We start from the raw sequence: 27,307 nt of genomic DNA, 5'->3' as shown, positions 1-27,307 counted from the left end.
ATGCTTCCCGTACAGTCTGCAGAACAGTGAGCCAATTCAACCTCTTTCCTTGTAAATTACACAATCCCATTGCTTCTCAGCCTTTTGGCTAAGATCAAGAGTAAATTACCCACTCTCAGATATTTCTTTATAGCAATGCAAGAATGAACTAATATAGCTGGCTTGCACGCTTTGTGAGTGTGCACTCATACTTAGCATGAGTGGTCTAAAGGAGTGGCCTTCCAGATTTTTCTCCTTTTGGTTGATCTGGGGAAGAAGGGTTGGGGAGGATGCTGACATGACCATGAAATTTTTTTTTTTTTCCGGAGACGGAGTCTTGCTTTGTCACCCAGGCTGCAGTGCAGTGGTGCAATCTCAGCTCACTGCAACCTCTGCCTCCCAGATTCAAGCAATTCTCCTGTCTCTTCCTCCTGAGTAGCTGGGATTACAGGCACATGCCACCAGGCCCAGCTAATTTTTGTATTTTTAGTAGAGGTGGGGTTTCACCATGTTGGCCAGGTTGGTCTCAAACTCCTGACCTCATGATCCACCCACCTCAGCCTCCCGAAGTGCTGGGATTACAGGTGTGAACCACCGCACCCAGCCCAATGAACACTTCTTGAATGAATGAGACAGTGAAAAAGACTACCAGAACAAGAGCAGATCAAAGGTGAATAAGTGAGTAGTAGCTTCTGATTAATCCTCATTAGCAACCAACATAACCCAGGGCTTATAGATTTGTCTATGTAATATGCTACACACACGTCTACGGAAAGAGAGAGAGAGAGAAGCACATCAGTCAACCAATTATCAAAAGTTACTGTAAATCTGCTGTGTTGGTCTTGTATTACAATCTTTAGATTACACTACTATTTTATTTCAAACAGGTCTGGTAGAAACTTTTTCATTCCTTTGCAACCAAAGGCCTTTAGTCCTATAAAACTGATCACCTTGTTGCTTGACCAAGTACCAACCTTAGAAAGTTATGCAGTGAACACCATCTGACTTAGATTAGTTGAAAAGTAACTGGATCAATCCCCCTTTACCCCAAACATCTAAACGGAACAATTTTCTTTTCTTCGGGATGCAGCGTAATCCTCAAACTGCAGAGCCACTTGGTGATGAAGCCAGGATCGCAGTGCATTTGATAACTTAATGCAACTTTTTACTAGCACTTAAAACTCAGATATGAAATCTATACTTGATCTTTTCTGCTTGGAATTGGCCAGATTAGTGGTTCTGCCCCGGCATACAAAAAAAGGCTCTCAGAAACACTCAGGGTCGCTAACCAATCAGGAGGACCAACAGAGCTCGACAAACAGACAAGAGGGAGAAGGGCACCGCCTTTCACTCCACCCGCTTAGACAGCCTTTCAACTCTGCCCACTTTGAGGATGTGTAGGATGATCCCGGTAATCATGACACCTACCTTAACTTCAAGGTAGAAATTAAGGCTTGAGGGCACTTATTTGGTGCCTTATTCAGTTAATTGGAAGATTATATGGTAATTTCACTGCTCATAATAATTAAACCTTTTTTTACACTTTAGGGATGATAATGACATTTGGAGAGTAGCACTATAAACGTCAAACATCTATTTTGGAGATGATTGGATTTAGGAGCAGGACAGGCTTGCTGTACACTTGACCGAACATGCTTTGTTCCCCAAAGCAGCAAAAAAGCCACAGCCTGGAAGTTTCTAAAACTTGAAGCAGATGTAAGTGGCAAATCCAAAAAGCCGTGCCTAGAGAACAGGTCGGGTGACCGGCTGTATCTATTCCAGCCTCCCCACTGGCTCGGTGGAGGACTTCGGACAGGTCTCTCAGTTTCGCCTTCTTTGGTTTCACCTTAGAATGAGGGGAAGTCACAGCATTTCTTCCTTTGTATTTCACAGAAACAGTCAGCAAATGTAAAGAAATACGGGCGCCCACATGGTGATTATGCTGGCCTGGTCTCAAGCTTCATATTCATCCTTAATTGATTCCCAGGCACACTCGCCAGTGACCTGGCTCTGCTTCACCGAATGGCCCCAAGGGTCCACGCTTTCTTAATTCTCCTGTGGACCCTTTATTCACTCCCCCTCATCCTTCCTTTGCTGACGGTGGTTGCTTCTGACTGCCCCAATCTTTTTTTTCTTTTTCTTTTTTCTTTTTTTTTTTTGAGATGTAGTCTTGCTCTGTTGCCCAGGCTGGAGTGCTGTGGTGAGATCTCAGCTCACTGCAACCTCTGCCTCCCCAGTTCAAGCGATTCTCCTGCCTTGGCCTCCTGAGTAGCTAGGATTACAGGCATGTGCCACCACGCCTGGCTAATTTTTTTTTGTATTTTTAGTACAGATGGAGTTTCACCATGTTGGCCAGGCTGGTCTCTAACTCCCAACCTCAAATGATCCACCTGCCTTGGCCTCCCAAAGTGCTAGGATTACAGGCACGAGCTACCGAGCCTGGCCTCAATCTTATGCTTACTATTCTTAATCTGTTGCCTCATTTTATAGCCACAGCTCAGGTGACAGCTGAGGGATTAGCTTCATCTGTCTCTGAGCCTCTAAGACTTCTATTTTCTTCACCACTCTCCAGGAATCTTTTTTTCTAGCTCTTGGTTGCTGGCCATCTCCTGGACGGTTCAGTTGAAAATCTGACCTCCAGTTCATTGGTGCATCTACAATCAATCCTCATTACCTGCAGATTCTGTAGCTGCAAATTCACCTGCTTGATAATGTTTCTTTATAGCCCCTAAATCAATCCCAGTGGGGCTTTCCTGGATGTGCACCAAGTGCTGAAGAGGTTGAATGGCTGATATGCACGGTCCCAGCAGAGCTCCATCGAGGAACCTCTGCCTTTTGGTTTCCGCTCTTATACCATAAATGAATGCCCTTTTCTTGGTCGTTTTGGGTTTTTTTTTGAGACAGAGTCTCACTCTGTCAACCAAGCTGGAGTGCAGTGGTGTGATTGAAACCTCTGCCTCTCAGGTTCAAGCGATTCTCCTGCCTCAGCCTCCCGAGTAGCTGGGACTACAGGCATGTGCCACCACACCCAGCCAATTTTTGTTTTTTAGTAGAGATGGGGTTTTGCCATATTGGCCAAGCTGGTCTCAAACTCCTGACCTCAGGTGATCCACTTGCCTTGGCCTCCCAAAGTGCTGGGATTACAGGTGTGAGCCACCATGCCCAGCCAGGGTTCTCTTAAATGTAATGGAAAGAGGAGAATTGGAATGGCAGAGAGAGAGAACTAGGACCCTGAATGAATGAATCAAGTTGAGTTGGAGAGAAACTGTATTTATAGGAAAGTTAAGGCTCTGAGTTTGGAGGCCAAGCAGGGTGGGGGTGAGCAAAGCCGTGAGAAGGAAAGCAGGGCTTCAAAAATCAGCTGCTCCTTCTTGATAGACGCAGAGAGGAAACAGGAAAGACCGGGGGCCATGCAGTGTTATTTGTAGCACTTGAATAACTTGGCGCTTAGAGTCCCAAGGCCTCCAGCTAGTGATCCAGAGATGCCATTAGAGGGCAAAAGCACTCACTGCTCCCTCATTTGTCACCAAGAAGACCTGGTATGGCCCGGGTTTTAAGGACAATTTAGTCAATTGCTTATTGTATATCACGAGATGAACGCTGGGAGAGAGGAAATGCAGGGTCTGTAGGGAGAGGGCAAAAACAGCTACATCTGACCCACCCCAGAGACGAGGAAGGCTTCCAGGTGGGAGGTGATGCCAGGAGGTAACCAGGTGGAAATCACCCTCAAGTAGCAGGGACAGGTGTGCAAAAGCTCAGAGGGAGCTTCTCCAGGAACAGCAGAGCTCGATTGTAGGATGTGAGGCTGTCACAGAGGCTGGAGAAATAAGCAGTGCCTTGCTAAGAAGTCTGAATTTTATCCTGAAGGGACATGGGAGTTACTGCAGGCTGGTAAGCAGGGGGGTGATATTGGTTGGATTGCAATGCAGAGAAACCCTGGGTTGGCCTGCGTCTGATGGACTGGAGAGACCCTTGAAGAAATCAGGGTACAGGTAGTCCTCTGGAGTAGAAATGAGGAAGGTGCCACCTGAGACCACAGCAGTGGGGAAGAGTGTGAGAGGGATGGAAATTGAGATGAACTCATGGGTGTTTGGCCTGTGCAGTCACACAGGGCCCCATGCTGAGAGGGACCCTGAGCTTGGCTTAATGCTTTGCTGTTACCGTCTTAAAATTTCTCCTCATTTTATGTTTGAGTCTATGTTTTGTTTTGTTTTGAGAAAGAGTCTCGCTCTGTCACCCAGGCTGGAGTGCACTGGTGCCATCTCAGCTCACTGCGACCTCCACCTCCCAGGCTCAAGTGATTCTCCTGCCTCAGCCTCCCAAGTAGCTGGGACTACAGCCACCTGCCAGCACGCCTGGTTAATTTTTGTATTTTTAGTAGAGAGTGGGTTTCACCATATTGGCCAGGCTGGTCTTGAACTCCTGACCTCAAGTGATCTGCCCACCTCGGCCTCCCAAAATGCTGGGATTACAGGCATGAGCCACTGCACCCAGTCTGAATCTATGTTTTATCAGTGAAATCCAACGGGGCAGTAGAACATGTGCATGGGCAGATGAGACACCAACAATAAGAGTTACCCCCATCCCTTGCCACTGCACTCCCCATGGCGTGTCTGCCGTGCCCTGAGCATAGAATCTTGGGGGGCCCGCAGTGCATGGGAGTCCAGCAAGGCTCCAAGTGAGCATAAGGGAAGGCTACTATGTCCACAACGGAGTCTGTGAGACATGCTGACAGCACCAAGAGGTCATGCTTTCTCTTATTATAGAATCAGAATTGAAAACCAAGTCAATGGCATTCTAAGAAACAGGAACAAACAAGGAACCCTCTCCCAGCCTTTTCTACCCATCTGATTCCCTGTAGTAGCCAGCCACTTCCACTGGAAATGATGACACAGGAGAAGCAAAGATAGCAGAGTCATAGTTATTTTTCCTTTCAATTCTTCCTTACACATCAGTAAGCCAAAGGTAGAGAGTGGTGGTAGATTGTATAGGTGTGAAAAAGTGAAATAAAAACAGCTGAATGGTGAGTGTGGTGGCTCATGTCTGTAATCCCAGCATTTTGGGAGGCCGAGGTGGGTGGATCACAAGGTCAGGAGTTCGAGACCAGCCTGGCCAACATGGCGAAACCCCGACTCTATTAAAAATACAAAAATTAGGAGGGTATGTTGGCGGGCTCCTGTAATCCCAGCTACTCAGGAGGCTGAAGGCAGGAAAATGGTCTGAACCCGGGAGGCAGAGGTTGCAGTGAGCAGAGATCTCACCACTGCACTCCAGCCTGGGCAAGAGAGCAAGACTCTGTCTCAGGGAAAAAAACAAAAACAAACAAACAAACAAACAAACAAAACCAGCTGAATTAGTTTCCTGCAACATCTCACTGTTTCTGTGACACAAAAAAATCCCACATGCAAAGTACAAATTATGTCATTTCTGTGATTCCACATTTGAGTCCAGTGTTCCTGTTGAAATCTGGCATTGCACAATATAAAGAGGAACAGTATAATCCATGCTGGTAATTTAAAATGTTAATTTTTTTTTTTTACTTAGAAGGACATTAAATAACAAATGAAAGCATCATGATAAATTGAGACACAGAGACCACAGAGGAAAGAAAATGCTGTATATGTTAATACTTCAGCAGTGCTTTTCCTCTGATTTTTGAATAAGGGGGCCCATGTTTTCATCTTGCACTGGACCTTGCAAATTCTGCAGCTGGTCCTGACTGTCAAGAGAGGGATTTAGCCATTAAATCAGCAGGGGTTGGTCGTGGGGATGTGGGGTACAGGAAGATAGAGGATTTAGGCATGGCTGCAGGGTTTTAAGCTGGTGGGACTGTTGGCTGGGAAATCTAGGAAATCCAGCATTGAAGGACAGGCTTTGTGAATCTGTTGTGGATGGGCTGAGCCTGCAGTGGCCATGGGGCATCCTGCCTGGGAGGAGGGCGAGCAGCAGTTCATCAGCATAGGTGGTGACTGAGGCTCAGGAGGGGCTACTGAGGCCGGAACTGTGGGCAGGGATGGATGCTGGGGAAGGCGGACATTTAGGAGATGGGACAACAGCTGGGTATGGTGGCTCACACATGTAATCCCAGCTACTCAGGAGGCTAAGACAGGAGGATAGCTCGAGGCCAGGAGTTCAAGATCAGCCTGCAAAACATAGCGAGACCCCCTTTCCCCCCCCCACAAAAAAAAAATTACTGCAAAGTAAAAATACAAAAAAGAGATGGGACAACAAAGAAGGCCTCATAAAAGAGATGGAGAGGAAGGGGACAGGAGGAAAGGGGAGAGGGAAGGTGACAGCCAGGGGCAGGCATGAGAGGTTCCCTAGAGTGGAGTTTTATTATCTCAAGTGACCATGAGCAAACTCCTGAACCTGTCTGTACTGCAGACATCATGGATAAAATGAAGACGAAATGAAGACAATAACAACAGCACTTATGGGCGGGGCAGTTGTGGTGAAGATTCAATGAAGAGTTTATATGGGAAGGGCTCAGAATGCTGCTGTATTAAATGCCTCAGGTTGCTGTAACAAGGTACCACAAGCTGGGTGGCTTAGAACTACAGAAATGCATCGTCTCACACCTGCAGGCCAGAAGGCTGAGATGAAGGCGTTCTCAGGGCCATGCTCCCTCTGAAGATGCTAGGGAAGGATCTCCCTCCCAGCTTCCGCCAGCTCCTTAGCTTGTGGCAGCAGAAGTCCAATCTTCACGTGGCCCTCTCCCTGTGTGCATCTGTGTCCAAATTTCCCCTTTCCATATCTATAGCTATATCTATATCTACACACACACATACACATATATGTAGTGTGTGTGTGTATATATATATAATATATATTTATGTATTTACGTATTTATTTATTTATTTATTTATTTTGAGACAGAATCCTGCTCTGTCACCCAGGCTGGAGTGCAGTGATGCAATCTTGGCTCACTGCCACTTCCGCCTCCCGAGTTCAAGCAATTATCCTGCCTCAGCCTCCTGAGTAGCTGGGATTACAGGTGCCCGCCACTATGCCCAGCTAATTTTTTTGTATTTTTAGTAGACACAGGTTTCACCATGTTGGCCAGGCTGGTCTTGAACTCCTGACCTCAAGTGATCCACCCGCCTCGGCCTCCCAAACTGCTAAGATTACAGGTGTGAGCCACCGCACCTGGCCTATTTATTGTTTTTTAAAGATGGGAGTCTTGCTATGATGGCCAGGTTTGGTTTTGGACCTTGGCCTCAAGTGATCCTCCCGCCTCAGCCTCCCAAAGTGCTAGGATTACAGGCATGAGCCACTGTGCCTGGCCTATTTTATTTATTATCTTTTTAATAGAGATGGGAGTCTCCCTATGTTGGCCAGGTTGGTCTTGAACCTCGGCCTCAAGTGATCCTCTTGCCTCAGCCTCCCAAAGTGCTAGGATTACAGGCATGAGCCGCTGCACCTGGCCAATTTCCCCTTTCCATAAGGACACCCATTATACTGGATAAAGCCCACTCTATCAACCTCATTTTAACTTGACTACCTTTGTAATGACTATCTCCAAATATGTCACGTTTTGAGGTACTGGGGGTCAGAACTCCAAGAAGTCTTTTGTGAGAGAGGGGATGCAATTCAACCCACAACAGTGCCCTGCTCTGTTAAATGTTCACCTTTATGAAGAAGACGACCTCCACGAGTTGTTCTCTTCAAAGGTATGAGGCAGAGACCAGTGAGGGACAACCTGAGGGTGGGGAACCTAAATTTTCGTGGCCACAATCTCCGCAACAACCCGATGTTTCTCCCGCAGCACTTAGCAGCCCAGGTGAAGGTAAATACAAGAAGGAGAGGGAACAAAGATGAGGGAGGGACACATCTTGATAACGCGCCAAAGACAACCACAGGCAGGAATACTGATGGCAACGAGGCAGACGGGGAACACTGCCCATTGCTCTGCCTGCCTCACTTTTGTTCAGGGGCCACCAGGAGGCCTGAGGTCCCAGGTGGACAGAAATCACCACGATCCCCTCTTGGCCCCAACCAACATACCCACAGGAGGCAAACCAACTTTTGATCATTTATTGAAACAAATAAGAGGTTAATCTCTGGGTAAAAAGGCCTTGTTTGCCAGCAGCTCAGGGGATGCCTTCAAGCTGACAGGCACTAGTGCACTTTGAAGTAGGAAGCATCACATGGGTTCTGGAGATAAGCAATAGATAAACAATGGGAGTTACCAGAAGTGTCGAGCCAGGCATCACCTTAACAGAAATTATTCCTGGAGCTAACGTGGAAGTCATTAATCCCAAGAGAAAAGACAGAGGTGGGCATGGTGGCTCATGCCTGTCATCTCAACACTTCGGGAGGCCAAGGCGGGAGGATCCCTTGAAACCAAGAGTTCAAGATCAGCCTGGGCAACAGAGTGAGACCTCATCTCTAGAAAAACTAAAATAAATAAAATAAATTAGCCGGGTGCAGTGATGCACACCTATAGTCCCAGCTACTCAGGAGGCTAAGGCAGGAGGATTGCTTGAGCCCAGGAGGTCAAGGCTGCAGTGACCTATGATCACATCACTGTACTCCTGCCTGGGCAACAGAGCAAGACCCTGTCTCTAAAAATAAGAGAACAGAAGACAGATGAAGCAAAGTGGGCCAAAACTTAGAAAAAGGGAATTGCTCTGTTTTAGATGAAGGATTGTGAAACAAAATTTTCAAGAGCAGCAATGAAACACCTGTCTACCACAGTGTAGCCCTCAGCAAAACCACAAGTGGGCAGACTCTGACTCTCCCACACCCCTCTCGCTAACCCCAAACCCCTTCTAGATAGAATGTTCTCCTTCCTCTTCATCCTAATGCCAGGAGCAAGTTTGGTGGTGCGTTCCCCACACCTGCGCCCTTTGCCAAAGCTCCAGGTTCCAGAGCCTTCCTTTCTTTCTTCTCTTCTGCTTTAAGGCTTGCTTACCCTGAGTTCAAGACCCATACAGCCTTGTTAGATAAATGGCTACATAAGATGATTGGTTAATCAGAGCGAGTATGGCTGATGATGGCTTCTGCAATATAACGCAATGAACCCGCACCCACCTTCACTGAATGATCAACATTCACTTTGGTGTAATGGGATAAACCATCAGCATGTCCCTCCTGATGCGATGCACAGAGAACATGACACCATTGCTGTGATAATCCCACCTCAAATGCATAAGAATATCACTGCCAAGAAACATCAGCCAAATCCAAAGTAAGGGACAATCTATCAAATAACCATCTTGCGTTCTTCAGGAATGCCAATACCATGAAAGATAAAGAAAAACTGAGGAGCTGTTCCAGGCTAAAAGGGACCTACAGAGACACAGCAACTGAAAATAATGCATGATCTGGGATTACCGTTTGCTCCAATGTACATCATTGGGTTAACTGGCGAAATCTGAATGAGGTCCCTACATTAGAAAACCTTGTTGTAGCAGGGTTAGTTTCCTGATTTTGATATTGCCTTGGTTATATAAGACAAAGTCCGTGTTATTAAGGAATACACAGGAATATTTAGGGGTAAAAGATAACTCATCTGCCACTTAGAAAATAATAAAGCAAATGGGGTAAAATGGTAGCACTGGGGAATCTCAGCGAAGGGTATAAATGATGTCTTTGTACTATTCTTGCAACGCTTCTGTGTCTGGAAAAATAATAATAAATATTACATATTTAATAACTAAATGAATGAAAAAATGTGCAAGGTTTCTGCAGGTGTCAACCTTGGTGATACAACAGGATCATCTCAGAAGCTCTGCATGAATATCAGTGCCCAGGCCCCAACCCAGAGATTCATAGTCAGTTAGCTGGGGGTGAAACTCCAGACATCGGCACGTGTGAAACACACCCCAAGGTCATTCTAGCGTGAATCCAGAATAAGAAGCAAGCTTAGCCTTTAGTGTCATTGGGTGACAGGAAAGTTCTAGGCTGGGGACTTTCTGAGCCCCCCATGTCTGCTTGGTTTGAGATCTGATCTTGGGGGCAGCATGGTGACACAAAACAAGAGTACAGTTGTGGGTCCAGTCTTGGTCCTTCCTCTAATAAGATGGGAGACATTGGGTCAGATCCCTTGCCTGTGCCAAGCCTGGGTTTTCTCAGCTGTGGAATGAGGTTAACCAGGAAGTGCCTCAGAGGCCAATGTGCACTCAAGGAAGAAGATGCCCAGCTCAGATATGGTGTGGCTGTGTCCCCACCCAAATCTCTAATTGTAGTTCCCATAATCACATGTTGTGGGAGGGACCTAGTGGGAGGTAACTAAATCATGGGGTGGGTCTTTCTCCTGCTGTTCTCATGACATTGAATAAGTCTCACAAGATCTAATTCTTTTTTTCTTTTTTTGAGACCGAGTCTCACTCTGTTGCCCAGGCTGGAGTGCAGTGGCGTGATCTCAGCTCACTGCAACCTCCACCTCCTGGGTTTAAGCAATTTTCATGCCTCAGCCTCCCAAGAATCTGGGACAACAGGCATGAGCCATCATACCTGGCTAATTTTTGTATTTTTATTAGAGATGGGGTTTCAACATGTTGGCCAGGCTGGTCTCAAACTTCTGATCTCAGGTGATCCACCCACCTTGGTTTCCCAAAGTGCTGTGATTAGAGATGTGAGTCACTGTGCCCTGCCTGATCTAATAGTTTTATAAAGGGGAACTCCCCTGCACAACTCTCTTGCCTGCTGCCACGTAAGATGTGACTTTTTTCCTCCTCCACCTTCTGCCATAATCATGAGGCCTACCCAGTCATGTGGATCTGTGAGTCCATTAAACCTCTTTTTCTTTATAAATTACACAGTCTCAGGTATGTCTTTATTAGCAGAGTGAGAAAGGACTAATAGAGTAACCCTTAAACCCCCGGACCCCAAAATGGAGTTGCCACAGGATGGCAGTCTGAAACCCTTGTGATGTCCAGCTGGCAGAAAGGAATTTGGATGAGTAGGGCTGGCCAACTTCTGGTATTGCTGGTGGGTCCTGTCATTGTGTGGGTGACTCCTTGCAACCCTGGCCCTTCATAGGACTAAATTCTGGGAGGGTTCTTGGGAAAGGGGCTAGAGAAGGCAAGAGGACATCAATCTTCTTCCAGGCAGTAGGAAGGCAAGCTGGAGAGGCCAAGCTCCCAAGTAAATGGAGGCACCTCCACTGGCCCCTTTGTGAGGCACGCTTGACCTGGGTTTTATGGAAAGAAAGTGCCCTCACCAAACGGTGCGAAACAAGATCCCAGGTGCCCCCTTCTGCCCTGCCCTAGACTCACCTAAAGCTGTACTGCCCAGAGTCATGGCCTCAGGCCACACATGGCTACTGGCCACTTGAGATGTGGCCGTCTCAGTTGAGATATGCTGTTAGTGTAAAATATACACTAGATTTCCAAGCCTTCATAAGCAAAAAGAAAAACATAAAATATCTCATTAAGAATGTTTAAGTATTCATTAATGTTGAAATAATAATATTTTGAATATAGTGGTTAAATAAAGTTTACTAGGAGAATTCATTTCACCTCTTTTACTTTTTCTAATGTGGTGACTAAATTATTTAATATTACACATGTGGATTACATTATATTTCTATTGGATAGCTCTGTTCTAAAGTCTGCACGTTGTCCTTTTGTGGCTTATTTCCTTGATAATTTTATTAAAATTAAATTGGGGGGCCAGGTGCAGTGACTCACATCTGTAATCTCAGCATTTTGGGAGGCTGAGGCAGGTGGGTCACCTGAGGTCAGGAGTTCGAGACCAGCCTGGCCAACATGGTGAAATCCTGTCTCTACTTAAAAATACAAAAATTAGCCGGGCGTAGGGGTGCGTGACTATAATCCCAGCTACGCGGGAGGCTGAGGTAGGAGAATCGCTTGAATCCTGGAGGCAGAAGTAGCAGTGAGCCGAAATCACGCCACTGCACTCCAGCCTGGGGGACAAGAGCGAAAATCCATCTCTAAATAAATAAATAAATAAATAGAAAAACAAAATTGAGGGCCGGGCATGGTGGCTCATGCCTGTAATCCCAGCACTTTGGGAGGCCGAGGCAGGAGGATTACCTGAGGTCAGGAGTTCGAGACCAGCCTGGCCAGCATGGTGAAATCCCATCTCTACTAAAAATACAAAAATTAGCTGGGCTTTGTGGTGGGTGCCTGAAATCCCAGCTACTCCAGAGGCTGAGGCAGGAGAATCACTTGAACCCGGGAGGTGAGGTTGCAATGAGCTCAGATTGCACCAAGGCACTCCAGCCTGGGCGACAGAGTGAGACCCTGTCTCAAAAAATAAAGAAAGAAATAAAAATAAATTGAGGAAGGACTGAGCATGCAAAATAGAATCAGCCTTTGACCCTGAATACCCTGCAGTGAGAATTCCCCTGTGGTTCTCAGGCTTCTGTAATTCCAGCAAATACACTCTTTCCTCAGGTTCACTAAAATGCAGATATTGTGAGATAATGCTCATTTCTCACAGATTGTTTGAATAATAATAATGATCATTACAGTAATTTACAACTTAATAGTCAATACTGCCTTTTTAACCCAGTCTGTGAGACTGAATCATAAACGTGACATTCTTTGAAGTAAAGCTCTCAATTAATATACCAGACTGCATAAACTCTAATAACTTACCTTTCCATGGAAAGAGAATATGTGGGTATTCTCTTTGAAGACAAATGGTGGAGAGTAGACTCTCATCAAAGACCCTCTGGCAGTAATGAGTTGCATTCAGGAAGGTTCCAGAAGGTTCTGTGGAAGGCTGCAGTTTGGGATTGGTTCTCAGGTGTCTGTCTAACTGCTTTCTAAGGATGAAGACTCCTGGTTCATGCTTCAGCTCCACCCACAGGAGCAACAGACTGACATTCCTCCACATAATAACAGACCCAGGCAGTGCAGAGCCATGTGGGGGGTCTTATCTGTCCTGTTGTCCACAGTCTGGTTTTATCTTAGACCCAGCCTGATGCAATTCATGTTGTGTATTGGCACTCCACTTAAGTTTCCCGTTTGTAAAAAGCCTCTTTCATTCGGTGATTCCTCAGGGCTTTAGGGGAACTTTCTGGAAAGCAGGAAGAAGGAAATAAAGGTTGTTTTGCTGAGGATGGGTGACACTGGGCGCGGGACCCAAATGAGTGGTTTGAGAGGAAAGTAGCCTTCATGCTGGACTAATGCTTGGCAACATTATGGGAAAATTTGGGGAAGCTGGGAGAGGAGGGGGCAGAGTTTCCTTCCAAGCCAGCCAGGGGGTCCAGGCAGTTTTGGTCCTAGGACATCTCTCTGTGCATTCCCAAGTAATTGCAAGGCTCCTTCTTGTCATCGTCTGAGACTTGGATTCCCCAAGCGTCCTTCTTTTCCTGGAGCCTCTGAGTCCTCTATTCCTGAGGCCTTTCTTCAGCACCCCCAATAGCCCCGCCATGATTTCATTGCAGGGCTGTGACCATCTACGACAAGCCGGCATCTTTCTTTAAAGAGGCACCTCTGGACCTGCAGCACTGGCTCTTCATGAAGCTGGGCAGCACACACTCTCTGTTCAGGGCCTGGTAGGCCTCCCATCCTCAGCTGCCTTCTCTCCTGCTCGCCACTGCCCTGGCCTCTCCCATTCTCGCTGCAGACCTGGGAAGCCACTCATCCAGGGGTTGGCAAACTATGGCTACAGGCCAGTCTCCTGCATTTGTAAATCAAGTTTCATTGGGACACAACACACTCATTAACTTCTAAGTTGTCTACAGCCGCCTTTGAGCTACAATAGCAGAATCGCGTTTTGCAACAGAGAACCTGTGGCCCGCAAAGCCTGAAGTATTTACTCTCTGGCCCTTTAAGAAATGTTTGTGGACCCCTGCACTGTCTTACTCTCCTGCCAATGGGTTCCCAGATCTGTGGCAGGATCTGTGGACCTGTGTGTCCCTTGGGGTGTGTCATGGAGCTAAGGAGGGGACCTTTGTGCAGGTCCACACACCCTGAGGTGTGCCCCTGGGTAAGCTGGGGTGGTGTGGGAGGGCATCCCTGCACCCTCATCTTGAGTCCAGGGGATGATAAGACAGTAAGTCCCATGGAGAAAAGGAATGAGTCAGTCTTGTTTGCTGTTATAATCTTAGCACCCAGCAACAATATTAGAGAAAGCAAGCCCAGGCCTCGGATGGCAGGGGTGGCCTGGTGTTGCTGATGTGGCCAGGCACCCCAACCGCTGGGAGCCTGCAGGCCTCGCCACGGCAGGAGATGCCCGTCCTTGGTCCTGGGCCTGCTCTGTGGCCTCTCACAGGCTTTTTTTCTGCTCTTTCATCTCAGAACCTGAGGACCCAGCCACGGAGCAGTCGGCCTTCATGGAGCAGGATGCTGGCAGCAGGCTGGTGACATGTCTCCATGAGCAGCCAGCCCTGCTGGTCAGCAGCACGAGCTGGACAGGTCTGCAGGACCCCTGGGGCACATGGGTTTGGTGTGAGGGGCACCTGGCCAACCTGTGTTCTCCTCACCTCTGCCAGTCCTGCATGCCCCCACCCCGCCACAGTCTCAGTGAGAAGGGGAGGGTGTGTGAGCTGGAAGAGAGGTGTCTAGTAACAGGCCCCTGACATTCAATTCTCTTCTCATAGAGGATGAAGACTTCTCCATCCTGCTGGAAGCTTTAGAAAGTAGGTGTGTGGCTGCGGTGAGGAGCTCTGGGCTTGTTGGGGGCCACTGAGCTGTGAGCTGCTTGCCTGGCCTGCAGCATGTTCCTGACCCGGACCACTGGGTGGGGCAGCCTGGGGACAGTGGGGGTGGTGGAGGTGGGCCGCCCTGAATCCCCAGTTGGGTCATTGAGTGACCAGGCCCTCAGGCTGAAATGCCCCCTCCAGGAGAGTATCTCACAGAGGATAGTGGCCTCCCCACCAGAGCAGTGAACTTTCTCCACCTTACCAGGTGACTCTGGCTATTGTTTATTTAAAAATTTTTTTCTGAATGGGCATGGTGGCTCATACCTGTAATCCTAGAACTCTGGGAGGCTGAGGCAGGCAGACCACCTGAGGTCAGGAGTTCGAGACCAACCTGGCCAACATGGCGAAACCTGTCTCTCCTAAAAATACAAAAATTAGCTAGGTATGGTGGTGGGCGCCTGTAGTCCCAGCTACTTGGGAGGCTGATGCATGAGAATTACTTGAACCTGGGAGGCAGAGATTGCAGTGAGCTGAGATCGCGCCATTGCATTCCAGCCTGGGTGACAGAGCGAGAGTCTGTCAGAAAAAAAAAAAAAAAAAAAAAAAATTCTATCAGAAATTCCATGTAGAATTGTTTCTTTTTTTAAACACAGAGTTTGAACAACTGACTCTTGACGGACACAACCTTCCTTCTCTCGTCTGTGTGATAACAGGTACCGCCTGGGACCCTGGGTGTCTGTTTGGTTGGGGGATGGCGGAGGGGGAGGAGCACGCAGTCTTTACCCTGTGCTTCCCACGATCTTGTCTCCTTAATCCTCACTGCAGCTCTCTGCCATAGGGTCTTATATTGCTTGACATGGGGGAAACTGAGGCTCAGAGGGTTTCACAGCAGGGCAGGGAGCCCAGATTTGAATCTGTAGATACCAAGCTTTCTACTTTTTCAGTAGTTTCCAAGCATCTTCTTTTTGTTGTTGTTACGTCATTGGTGTCTTTTTTTTTTTTTTGAGATAGAGTCTTTGTCGCCCGGGCTGGAGTGCAGTGGTGCGATCTCGGCTCACTGCAACCTCCGCCTCCCACATTCAAGCAATTCTCGTGCCTCAGCCTCCTGAGTAGCTGGGACTACAGGTGACCACCACACCCGGCTAATTTTTGTATTTTTAGTAGAGACAGAGTTTCACCATGTTGGCCAGGCTGGTCTTGAACTCCTGACCTCAGGTGATCCACCCGCCTTGGCCTCCCAATATGCTGGAATTACAGGCATGAACCACTGTGCCCAGCCATGTCATTGGTGCCTTAACCAAGTCTCTTAATTTTTCAAACGGAAGAGCCCCTGTCCCACAGTTACTGCTGCTGAGCCCTTTCAAGGTGACTCAGTGAGGAGGGAGAAAAGCGGAAGCGGTGTGGGAAGAGGCGGGGTCTGGGCCAGCTGTTGGTCCTGCTCTCCTCCTTCTTCTGGCCTCTAGGCTCCCAGGAGTGGTTTGGAACCCGCGCCATGTGCTCTGGAGGCTGTGGCAGGGCAGCGGGAGTCCTCGTGTTCCCTGTGCACAACACAGACAAAAGGCTGGGTCCACCCAGTGGGCGGTCGGGTGCCAGGCCAGTGCTTACCCCGCCATGTTTGCAGCCCGAGGCCAGCTGGCTGCAGGTACAGGGCTGTGCGTCAGGGGTCAGCGTGCACACACCCCTGCAGGTCTCGGGGCTCCTGGGTTGCTTCTGGAAGGGCCCGCATGGGGCCTGACTGGAGCTGCCAAGGAGTGGAGCTTCTGGGAAAGGGATCCCTCCTAGGGGGGAGTGTCTTGGGCCTGGGGCCACGTGGCAGGGACAGAGACGGGTCCATGGCAGTGTCTGCTCTTCTCTGTGAAGGCAAAGGGCCTCTGAGGTAGTATTACAGCCGCCTCATCCGCCAGAAGCATTTCCAGCATATCCAGGTCTGCACCCCCTGGCTGGAGGCCGAGGACTACCCCCTGCTTCTAGGTGAGAGGCCTGCAGGAGGCTCAGGGAGGAGGCGGGGCCTTAAGCAGGGGGAACAGGGGTGGGCGGGATGTGCTTTTTCTGAAAAGGTGGCTCTGGAGGCCACTTGGGCACGGGACCTGGGCTCTGGCTGAACTCCCAGGAGGAGGCTACTTCCTGGTGTGCCAGCCCATCCCTGCCAGTTGGCCCCAGAGGCCGTTTACCAAGGCGTTTGAGGAGGCCACGTCCTTTCAGCCTGCCACGCCCTCCATTCAGTCCTCTTCCTTCCTGCAGGAGGGCTGGGCCTGGGGTTGGGGCCACTGTTGCCCAGGTGTGGGAGGGCAGTGGCTTTGGGAGGTACAGGGACGATGTGTCAAACAGCGTCACCTCTCCCAGTGAGATGGTTCTCCTTTGCCTCCGTCTCTTTCCCCATTGATTCCTCCAAGTGGGGAGTCGTGTCTTGGTCCTGATGCGTCTCTAGAGCTGCATCTTCCAGCTTTGAGTGAGCAGAGCAGTTGGAGGCTGAGGGCCTTTTCCTGGCAGGACTCTCCACCTAGTCTTTGTTTTAGACAGTCTCGCTGCATTGCCTAGGCTGGAGTGCATGATCTCAGTTCATGCAACCTCTGCCTCCTGGGTTCAAGTGATTCTCCCACCTCAGCCTCCCGAGTAGATTACAGGATTACAGGAGCCCACCACAACACCTGGCTTATTTTTGTATTTTTAGTAGAAACAGGGTTTCACCATGTTGGCCAGGCTGGTCTTGAACTCCTGACCTTAAGTGATCCTCCTGCCTTGGCCTCCCTAAGTGCTGGGATTTCAGGCATGACCCATCATGCCTGGCCCCAGCTAGTCTTTAGAAATGTTAAGCTTTATGGCTTTATTTTCACAGTGACAGCTGGTTTGTGGTGGGTGTGCTGTGGTTTATTATTATTATTATTATTATTATTATTATTTTGAGATGGAGTTTCACTCTTGTAGCCCAGGCTGGAGTGCAATGGCATGATCTTGGCTCACTGCAACCTCTGCCTTCCCGGGTTCAAGCGATTCTCCTGCCTCAGCCTCCTGAGTAGCTGGGATTGGAGGCACCTGCCACGATGCTTCGCTAATTTTGTATTTTTTTAATAGAGATGGGGTTTCACCATGTTGGCCAGGCTGGTCTTGAACTCCTGACCTCAGGTGATCCACCTGCCTTGGCCTCCCAAAATGCTGGGATTACAGGCGGGAGGTGAACTTGGGAGGTGGAGGTTGCAGGGAGCTGAGTTTGTGCCACTGCACTCCAGCCTGGGTGACAGAGTGAGACTCTGTCTCAAAACAAGACAAAACAAAACAACAACAACAAAACCAAATTGTGGTTATGTAGAGAAAGTGTCAACTTATGTTTTCAGATGTCCCAGCCAGGCCGTGTGGCTGCTTGCCCAGCTTAAGCCACTTGTGCTTGGTGATGTCGGGGGCCTTATGAGATTTTCACTCCCCTCCGGGGATGTTCCCTCACTGTGCTGGGAGGATTTGTGTTCCCAAGGCAGAGACCAGCGCTCTGACCGCACCCCTCTTGCCTAGCATGGTCGGTGGACCTGGGTGTCTGTCTGCACACGTCCTCCAGTGGCCTGGACCTGCCCATGAAGGTGGTGGACATGTTCGTGTGCTGTTTGCCTGTGTGTGCCGTGAACTTCAAGTGGTAGGAGCAGAACCCGAATCTTTCTGGGGATAGCTTCACAGATCCACCGCTGAGGGGGAAGCAGTGCAGAGCGAGCTGCCCACAGCGAGGCCCTGTCCCTCGGTCAGTCCAGCACACACTGGAGGCCAGGAGGAGGAGCCCTGCATTTACTGTGGCTGGGCTGAGCCTCATTGAAGTAGTTGCTTCCATTTAGAGCTCATGTTATATTTAGGTTGGTGCAAAAGTAATCACGGTTTTTGCCATTAAAAATGACAATTACTTTTGCACCAACCTAATATGAAAAAAAAGCATCTTAAATACTAGAACTCCACTCGGGGCTTTTGCTCCTGGAGTAGAATTGGCGGGAATTGCCTGCAGGCTTACATGGTTTTCTTTGTTGTTTTCTCTCCCACCATGTCCCTTTTGGCCAAGCTTACGTGGTGGGTTTGAATCAGTTGAATGAGTGTCATGCTGTGGCCTCACTCCACCCAGCATAGATGGGTGTTTGGAAGGGTGGCACTAGAAGAGATTCTAGAAGCAGTAGCCTCAGCACAAGTTGAGCCCTTGGCCCCTGCTCAGGAGCCGGCCCCTGGATGGGATTCAGGGATGTGAGCCCCTCGTGTGAGCTGAGCTCAGGGAATGTCAGGATCAAACCTGGTGCCCTAGAAAAGTCATCTTTTATGTGCTGAGCCAGTCTCCAGGGGGTTGCCTTTATTCGTTCCATGGCCATAGAATTAAGAAAAACGTGCAAAAATAATTCTTCAGTCCTTGAAGAGCATCCAGCACAGAAGGTACAAACCCTCCTTAAGGCTCCCTCCTCAAATCGCTTTGGCAATTTTGATGTGCACCCGCACCCCCCAGGCCTTTGTACCCTCAGATGTCAAGTCTAAGAACCAGCTCCTGGAAACCACACCCCCCGTTCCAACCCCCAGCCTGGCTTGAGCGTGGGGTGGGTGGGAGCCCTGGTGGGCACCACAGCGGTCTGGTGTCTTCTCCAGGCAGCTCTCAGGCTCCCTTGGTTCTCTCTGCAGTTTACATGAGCTGGTGAAACATGAAGAAAATGGCCTGGTTTTGAGGACTCAGAGGAACTGGCAGCTCAGCTGCAGGTAGCCACATCTGCCACCACGCCCGGGTGGGCAGGGTTCTGGAGACTGGCATCGAGCCACGCTCCCTGATCCCTGCTTCCCACAGCCAGGGTGGGACCATGTGGGGTCTGGTGGAAAAGCTAGGGAGGGAGCAGAAGTCACAGAGGCTTCCTACTCTGCTGTCCCGTTTCGGTACAGTAGGCTCGGGAAAGTTAGGACACACCCCCTCCTGCCCTCTGAATTTATGGAGCTGACACTCCACAAATGATGCTGGAGCCAGGTGGGCCGGGCTGCAGTTTAGGAAGTGATCAGGATCAGGTAGGTGCATGGGCAAAGGGAGCTTCTGGGACCAGCCTTGAAAGATGGGCAGAATTCTGCAAATGTTACTTGTTTCTTATTGCTAAAAGTAATACATCATTCTTGCCAACAGAGTGATTGGGAGGATTTTCAGTAAAGGTCCAGGTCGGAAGTCATTTAGACTGGGTGCCCCAGTCTCTGTCAGAACCATGGTACTCTGTTGTGGTGTGAAAGTAGCCACAGATCGTCTGTAGATTAAGGGGTGTGGTTTTGTTCCAATAAAACTTTATTTAGAAACACAGGCTGTGGGCTGGATTTGGCCTGCAGGCTGTAGTTTGTGATCCTTGATTCAGACAGTTTAGCAAGGCTGAAAAGAACACCGACAGCCCCTCATTACCCACAGATGGGTGGGACTGTGTTGGCCACAGGCCGAGAGGAGGGTGCTCACAGGGGAACGTACAGCATGTAGAGGCCAGAAGGTGCTCCAGGGCACCAAGTGTGGGAAAGTGGGACATACAGGTAAGTTTCCAGGGGAAGTTTCCGGAAAGCATAATGTCAAGTTGGAGGCAGAGCACTGCTGGGGCGTGAAGGGTCTCGAGTTCAAGTGAGGGAGTTAGGGGCTTGGGAGGGGTTGTTATTGGGTCGGGGACCTGGGGTCAGCCAGGTGGTGACCTGGGATGGGGTGGGGACAGGCAATGAGGTAAGATCTGCTCTTTATTTTTTTGCAGATGCTTTTCTCAAACTTTCCTGATCCTGAGGGCAAGCTAAACCAGTTCCGGAAGAACCTGCGGGAGTCGCAGCAGCTCCAGTGGGATGAGAGCTGGGTGCAGACTGTGCTCCCTTTGGTTATGGACACAGAACTCCTGGGCCAGAGGCTAAAACCCCAGGACCCCTGCTGTCCTTCCCGCAGCTTCTTCTCAGAGTGTCAGGGCAAATCCTTTCGAGTAGCGCCTCCCAGTGGCCAGAAGCTGATATGACGGCAGTGGTGCCGCCTGGTGAATGAATTGGTTCTGTGACCGGGGAAGCTGTGGTTGGCCCTGATTTCTTCTCTGGAGGCTCGGAAACGCTTCCTGTCTTCTTCTGTTCTTCACGCCCCATGCCCCTGCTAGTGTATTACTGTTCTGTGACTTCCCTGTGACCTCTGCAGTACTCCTTAGCCTGCGTTTGGTCTCCAGGTGTCACCTTTCTGCCGTGTTCCTAACATGTTGATTCCTGTCTTGAAAAAAGCACCTGCTGCACCATAAGCCCAGGGATGTGGCAGCTGCAGCGGGCTTGGCTTTGTGAGGAACCGAGTGTGTCCACGTTGGGGGAACATCATACTTGATACACACGTTTTTATTTGCACAAAGAAATTGCTATTTTCAGAGCCAGAATTTTCATGTTTGATTTATGGTGATTTTCTTAAGAACCAGAACTGCTGGTAGAAAGGGGGCACCCACACGCTTAGATAGACAATGTCTTATTAGAGGGCAGTTTGTGGTTCCTGATTTGGAAATTAACATTCTCCAAACATTCCAGTCCAATGAAAGTTTTATCCACTTTTCCATATAAAAATTCTTCCCACGAGAGTGACTTGATTCTCACGATCCCGTTGGAGTCGTGTGTGAGTCCTACAGTGTGAGGTTCAGCATTGTCATCTCCAAGTGCTCTCCTTAGGGAAACAGTTTCTGGTCATGATGAGCTTCCGCTTCCCATCTGATCCTGGCCCGGCCTGGAAACAGAACACGTGTTTGAGGATGGCAGTGTTTGGGGACAGGACATGAGCATTTTGTGTGGGGCTTCTAGGACAGGCCTGGCGGGGTGGGGGGTGTCCAAGTCAGTTTACTTGGTTCACAGGTTCCCAGGCCCACCCAGGTGCCTAGAATTGGCCTCCAGGTTGGGACAAGAAATCTGGTTTTGCGTAGAAATGGCTAGCAGCAGGCACCGTGCTGCTGTCCACTCTCTGCCTGTGTCCGCCCCAGCACTTGGCACAGCGGGACAGAAGCAGAGATCTGAACCCACATCTACCTGGCTGCTCAGTCAACCCACTCTTCACAAAGCTTAGAAAGCTGCCGGGCACAGTGGCTCAAGCCTGTAATCCCAACACTTTGGGAGGCCGAGGCAGGCGGATCACTTGAAGTCAGGAGTTCGAGACCAGCCTGGCCAACATGGTGAAACCCCATCTCTACAAAAATACAAAAATTAGCCAGGCATGATGGTGGGTGCCTGTAATCCCAGCTACTTGGGAGGCTGTGGTGGGAGAATTGCTTGAACCCAGGAGGCGGAGGTTGCAGTGAGCTGAGATTGTGCCACTGCACTCGACCTTGAGTGACAGAGGGAGACTCCATCTCAAAAAAAAAAAAAAAAAAAAAAAAAACCTCACACACCACACACACACACACACACACAAAGCTTAGAAGGGGCTGGTGTTCTCAGAAGCACAGATGTCTGAAGAGCCATTAGCCAGAATGATTCTTTTTTTTCTTTTTTTGAGATACGATCTTGTTCTGTCACCCAGGCTGAAGTGCAGTGGCACAGTCATTGCTCACCACAGCCTCGACTCCTGGGCTCTAGCAATCCTCCCACTTCCTGAGTAGCTGGCATGACAGGTGCATGCCACCATGCCAGTAATTTTTTTGTTTTGTAGAGATGGGGTCCTGAACGCATGGCCTCAAGTGATGCTCCTGCCTCAGCCTCTTTTATTATTTTTTTTTAGACGGAATTTTACTCTGTGCCCCAGGCTGGAGTGCAGTGGCAAAATCTCAGCTCACTGCAACGCCTCCCAGGTTCAAGTGATTCTCCTTCCTCAGCCTCCCGGGTAGCTGGGATTATAGGCGTGCACCACCATGCCTGGCTAATTTTTGTGTTTTTAGTAGAGATGGGGTTTCACCGTGTTGGCCAGGCTGGTCTTGAACTCTTGACCTCAAGTGATCCACTCACCTCAGCCTCCCAAAGCCTCAGCCTCTTACAGTGTTGGGATTACAGGTGTGAGACACTGTGACCTGGGATGATTTTCAATCACAGTTTTTTGTTACAAGTGGAAAATGCGTATTTTTAAAAATGAAGTAGCACAGACATGAACGTGTAGAAGTCTCTATAATCCTGCCAATGGCACGTGTTCACGTGTATATCAGGGATATCCAATATTTTGGCCTCCATGGGCCACGTTGAAAGAAGAAGAATCGCCTTGGGCCACACATAAAATACACTAATGCTAGCAATAGCTGATGAGCTAAAAGAAAAAAAAATCACACAAACTCCTCGTACTGTTCTAAGAAAGTTTACAGATTTGTGTTGGGCCGCAGGTTGGACAAGCCTGCTGTATATATATTCTAGGTTTTCCCCTATAGGTATACTTATGTGAAAATGATGATTGTGATAATTTTTTTTTGAGATGAAGTCTTGCTATGTTGCTCAAGGTGGCCACAAACTTCTGGGCTTAAGCCATCCTCCCGTCTCAGCCTCCTGAGTAGTTGGGAATATAGGTACTCATAACCATGTGTGGGTGATTATTATTAGTTTTTAAACAAAAATGGGTCGGGGCGCAGTAGCTCACGCCTGTAATCCTAACACTTTGGGAGGCTGAGGCAGCAGATCACTTGAGGTCAGGAGTTCAAGACCAGCCTGGCCAACATGGCGAAACCTCGATTCCACAAAAAATACAAAAATTAGCCAGGCGTGGTAGCACGCGCCTGTAGTCCCAGCTACTCAGGAGGCTGAGATGGGAGGATAGCTTGAACCTGGGAGGTGAGAGGTTGCAGTGGGCCGAGATGGCACCACTGCACTCCAGCCTGGGCAATGCGAAACCAGACTCTGTCTCAAAAAAAAAAAAAAAAGGTTGGTAGGGGCTTATGCTATGTGTGCTGTTTGGCACTTTTTTCACTTAAAAGATATTGCAGGTATTTTTTCATGTAAGTATCTGAAGAAAGACTTCCTGTTTTTTTGTTTGTTTGTTTGTTTGTTTGTTTTTTTGCCTTTTTGAGACAGGGTCTTGCTCTGTTGCCTAGGCTGGAGTGCGGTGGTGAGATCAGGGCTCACTGCAGCCTCCACCTCCTGGGCTCAAGCCATCCTCCTACCTCAGCCTCCTGAGTAGCTGGGACTACAGGTGTGCGCAACCACACCTGGCTAGTTTCTGTATGTTTTGTGGAGATGGGGTCCCACTATGTTGCACAGGTTGGTCTTGAACTCCTGGCGTCAAGAAGTCCTCCTGCCTTAGCCTCCTAAAGTGCTGGGATGACAGGCCTGAGCCCCGCGCCCGGCCAGCCTCCTGTGCGACGTTTTGCGGGACTCTGTCGTGGAACCCAGTATGCCTTCGTGTGCTGGCTTGTTTGTTGGCTTTGTAGTTAACGGGCTGCCCCACGTGGGCAGGCATTGGATCATCCGTGTCTCTGTGTGCAGGCAGAGGCTGCTGCGGGTGCATCTGTGCACATGGCTCCCAGGAGGGGCTGTGCTCAGGGGGAGCTGGAGCAGAGGCTGATGGCATTGGGGGGCTTGGGTGTAGTGTGGAGGCACGAGAGCCAGGTGGCCGGGCTGCAGTCTGCGGGAGTTCAGGGGTCGCTTGGCCTTTGTGTGTCCTAGTGTCTTTGTCAGTGAGATGGGACAAGGACAGCACACCCTCACAAGTGCTCGGGGCTGACAAATGTCAGGTCTGAGACAGTTGCTGGCACACTACGGGGCCAGTTCCCCTTCTCTACAGTCACCCTGCTCGTCTTCCATCGACTGGGTGCTCAGGACAGTGGCGTGGTGGATCCACCTGTACAGCCTGTGCTCCAGCATCCTGCAGGCCACAGCTGTGTCCAGCCCTGACCCCGACTGCCCCTCCCACCACCTCCATTTTATAGATGAGGAAACCGAGGCCCAAGGGCTTAGGGAACCCTGCTCTGAAGCACACAGTAGGGCTCCTGGGCTCAGACCTTCCCTCCCTGGGCTGAGCTGTCCTCCTGCTGCCGCAAGCCCCCCATGCCCCAAGCCCACCCTGCTCACTGTCCTCTGCCCGAGTTCCCCGCATTGTGTGGGAGTGTGGGGCAACCTAGCTTTTCCCCGGCGCCCAGTTCTTTCACTTCCACTGGAGTCCTGCAGGGACAGCTCGGGGACCATGCAGGCACAGGTGGGCATGGGGGCTCACCTAGCTCGGTGGTGAACAGCTGGCACCTCTCTGGGTTGCGGACAGTGAAGGCCACATAGACCTCAGGAGCCCGCTGGTGATCCCGGCAGGCAGCCAGCCTCCGCAGGACCCTGACCAGCGACACGATGGCTTCTGGGCAATACAGCACGTCTACGGTGAAAGCTTCAGGTTACTGAAAGGGACCAGCGGACAGTTCCAGGTTATGCTGACCTCAGCAGCAGGGCGAGGCCAGAGAGGCAGCGGTCATATGAGATTGGTAGATGCCATTTGACCATTTGTGCCATTAGATGGAAAGGCAATTACTTGGTGAAAAAGGAGAACCCTTAGTAGAGCAAGCTGCAAAAGACCGAAGCAAAAGAAAAAAATCTCCAGACTCACTGGTGTTCCTTAGAGAAACAGCTCTGGTTCTCGGCCTATCTAGAGGGCTTCGAATGACACAAAGCCTGACCCTGCCATGAACTTCGTGTTTCAGGCATCTGCCGATTGGTCTGCTGGCTTGCAGGCGTGGGCCTGTGTCCCTGGCCACCGCTGGACCTGTGGTTTTCAGGGCTGGGACCCAGGACCACAGGCAGAGCTCTGCTTGACCAGAGACCCCTCTCTGGTCTCTAGGGTGACCAGAGACACCTTAGGGACTGAGTGTGCTGGCAGGGGCGAGGGGTTTTCGGTGGCCCAGCCAAACACCACCTTCTCTCAAGGGCCCTGTCCTTGTCCCAGAAGTGGTTGTTTTCCTCCTGTGGTCTCTGAAGGACACAGGGCATGGCTCTGGGACAGAGCCATGTGGTGACGACTGTAACGGGAGTGTGCCTGTCTCCAACAAGAGGGCTGTGGCTTGAAGGTCACCTTAAGAGGCACCCCTGTCCTTTGATGTCACCCTGGAGGCCCAGAGTAACTCTTCTGGAAGCCCCATCATGCCCATGCTCCAAAGCATCCATTGTTCCCTTTTCCCAGAGCCAAGAGCTGGGTAGAGCTGCAAGGACACCGCCTGCACAGGATGCCCGGGGCTGGGCATTACCTGCTGCAATGACAACATCTGGCTGGAAGGCAGAGAGCTGATGGACTGTCGCGACGTCCCAGTCCAGCTGGGCCACTGTCACCCTGGGGCTGTCTAAGTTGGCAGTGATGTCTGCCTCTAATGAGAGGCCATTGAGAAGAACAATCCCTCAGAGCTGCTCGAGGACCCGGCTGTGACAGTCGCTGAAGATGTATGCCCGGGGGCGGCACATCTTGCAGATGGCCAGGCCTGTGAGGCTGGCGCCACTGCCAAGCTCTAAGACAGTCCTGGCGGGAGGAAAGGGGACCGTGTCTGCGACTGCACCAGGGTAAGCCTGCCCTGCGCCCCGAGGTCACCTGTGAGTGAAGGCTGCTGGGTTCTCGGCCCATTCTGCAAGGTAGAGGGCAGCGTCCCATGTGACCAGGCCTGTGGTGCCATGGGAGATGATGGCCGTACTCTTGGAGAGTGTGACGGAGCCTCCCGAGGGCTGCACCAAGAGAGGGCGGGAGAGTCAGTCCAGCAATCAGAAGACAAGTGGCATAGAAGATAAGTAGCCATCCACCACATGGCTGAATAAACCATGACAGGACCAATCGCCACTCAGCAATCAGAAGCAGCTAACTGTTGACATCCCAAAAGCTTTCATGGGCCTCCGGTGTCACGTGGCATGAAAGACACTCATCTCAGGCCACACAGGAGTCCACTCATCCAACATTCCTGAGACGACAGAATTCTGGTGATGGAGCACAGGTCAGCGGTGGCCAGGGCCTGGGTGTGGCTATGAAGGGGTGACTGCCTTGTGATGTTTCAATATGCTATGTTTTTCCTTTGTGGTTTTCTGTATCTATGTTTTATCTTTTTTTTTTGAGCTTTGTCACCCAGGCTGGAATCAGTGGCACGATCTTGGCTCACAGCAACCTCCACCTCCTGGGTTCAAGCAATTCCCCTGCCTCAGCTGCCCAAGTAGCTGTGACTACAGGCATGTGCCACCATGTCCGGCTAATTTTTGTACTTTTTTTGAGACAGACTTTCATTCTCGTTGCCCAGGCCAGAGTGCAATGGCGCAATCTCGGCTCACTACAACCTCCACCTCCCAGGTTCAAGAGATTCTCCTGCCTCAGCTTCCCGAGTAGCTGGGATTACAGGTGCCCAATGCCACACCCTGCTAATTTTTGTATTTTTAGTAAAGATGGAGTTTCACCATGTTGGCCAGGCTGGTCTCGAACTCCTGACCTCAGGTGATCCACCCGCCTCAGCCTCCCAAAGTGCTGGGATTACAGGCATGAGCCACCACGCCCAGCCTAATTTTTGTATTTTTAGTAGAGACAAGGTTTCACCATATTGGCCAGGCTGGTCTCGAACTCCTGACCTCAGTTGATCCACCCGCCTCAGCCTCCCAAAGTGCTGGGATTACAGGCATGAGCCACCACGCCCAGCCTAATTTTTGTATTTTTAGTAGAGACAGGGTTTCACCATATTGGCCAGGCTGGTCTCGAACTCCTGACCACGGATCCACCCACCTCGGCCTCCCAAAGTGCTGGGATTACAGGCGTGAGCCACCGCGCCTGGCCCTGTCAAGTATTCTTTGAGGACTGGGCACCAGGTCCTTGTGCAGCATGTAGTGTGTGTTACCTATTGGACAAATGCCCAACAACCCCACGAGACATGCTGTTGTTGAAGTGCTTGA

At 50.0% G+C, this 27,307-nt stretch overlaps 1 pseudogene; it reads left to right on the top strand.

Moving 5' to 3' along the window:
* Positions 1 to 3,850: 3,850 nt before the first annotated feature.
* Positions 3,851 to 20,530, top strand: LOC750718 (putative glycosyltransferase ALG1-like; annotated as a pseudogene).
* The last annotated feature ends 6,777 nt before the right edge of the window (positions 20,531 to 27,307 follow it).

This window comes from Pan troglodytes, chromosome 3 (genome assembly GCF_028858775.2).
Source record: "Pan troglodytes isolate AG18354 chromosome 3, NHGRI_mPanTro3-v2.0_pri, whole genome shotgun sequence".
NCBI lineage: Eukaryota > Metazoa > Chordata > Mammalia > Primates > Hominidae > Pan > Pan troglodytes.
Note: the sequence above shows the minus strand (reverse complement) of the source record. Positions and strands in the feature narration are given on the sequence as shown.